Source organism: Acanthisitta chloris, unplaced genomic scaffold (genome assembly GCF_000695815.1).
Source record: "Acanthisitta chloris isolate BGI_N310 unplaced genomic scaffold, ASM69581v1 scaffold3080, whole genome shotgun sequence".
NCBI classification, from domain to species: domain Eukaryota; kingdom Metazoa; phylum Chordata; class Aves; order Passeriformes; family Acanthisittidae; genus Acanthisitta; species Acanthisitta chloris.
This window is the reverse complement of record NW_008649768.1, coordinates 154220-155225: the sequence shown is the minus strand read 5'-3', so window position 1 is coordinate 155225 and position 1006 is coordinate 154220. Positions and strand designations below refer to the sequence as shown.

The 1006-nt window shown below is 34.5% G+C and overlaps 1 protein-coding gene across 1 annotated transcript in view; it reads left to right on the top strand.

The window, feature by feature from the left end:
- Positions 1-1006, top strand: part of ESCO1 (establishment of sister chromatid cohesion N-acetyltransferase 1) — a 30286-nt gene that overhangs the window by 13835 nt on the left and 15445 nt on the right. The gene's annotated exons all lie outside the window — the stretch shown is intronic.

Below are 1006 nucleotides of genomic sequence, written 5' to 3'. Positions count from 1 at the left end.
CTTTTCATCTTTCATGTATAAACCCTTGAAATACAGTATATTGTGGTGGCCAGAATCAGTGCTTTGGTTTGAACTGTATTGCTGCTTTAAAGGAAATCTGCAGGTAAAATAAAATGTGTTGGATACAATTTTTGCACTTTTAGAAAGATCTTCTTATTCTGACTTAAATCTCACCTCAGGGTTCGTTCTTTCCTTTTTCCTTCAGGAAATTAATGTACTTCTGTTTCTCCTTCTGTATACAGTAGGAATATTTGAGTTACGGTTAAAGCAATGACTTCTTAACTTCAGCTTCTTCTCTTGCCTGAGTTCCATTTATGTGCTCCTAAAGACAAGTTCAGCTCTGAGTTTGTTGTACCTTTAGTCTCTTCTTGGAAGGAAACTGATGTCTACATTTTAGATTGCACAAATGTGTGTTTGAAATAGGTTGCTGTTGTGTGGAGAACTGAACTGTCATTTGGCTCTTAGATGTATCCTTGAAGACGGAAGGAATAGGAAATGATTTGTAAACACTTTTGCTGTGTTGCAGAATGCTTTCTTCTGTAAAGTAGACTTTTTTTACTATGAATATATTCAGTCTTAGAAGACAAAATTAAGTTTGGGTGATCTGTTTTCTGGCAAATTGTGCACACAGATGAATTTAATTTTAAAAAACAACCTAAAATCTTTTCTGCTTATGTAGTATACTAATTTAGAGCGTAGAATAACTTTGCTATTACAAGTGGTGCATGTTAAAATAGATTAAAAGTGGCACTTATTGCTGCTTACATAAAATCAATTTCCAAATGCAGTTAAAAAAACCTAACAAAACAGTTGAGTATTAAGCCATAAATTAAAACATGCCTTTCTGGCTTGAGATTTCAGTCTAACTGGTATTCCATTGCTCTTTGCAAAAGGCAGCCCCAGCACCTGATACTTCACTCTGTTGGGCACCGACTCTTTAATCTGAGCATACTTCCAAATTAATAATACTTTTAATGAATGAACAGTAAAAGCAGTAGGTACTGAG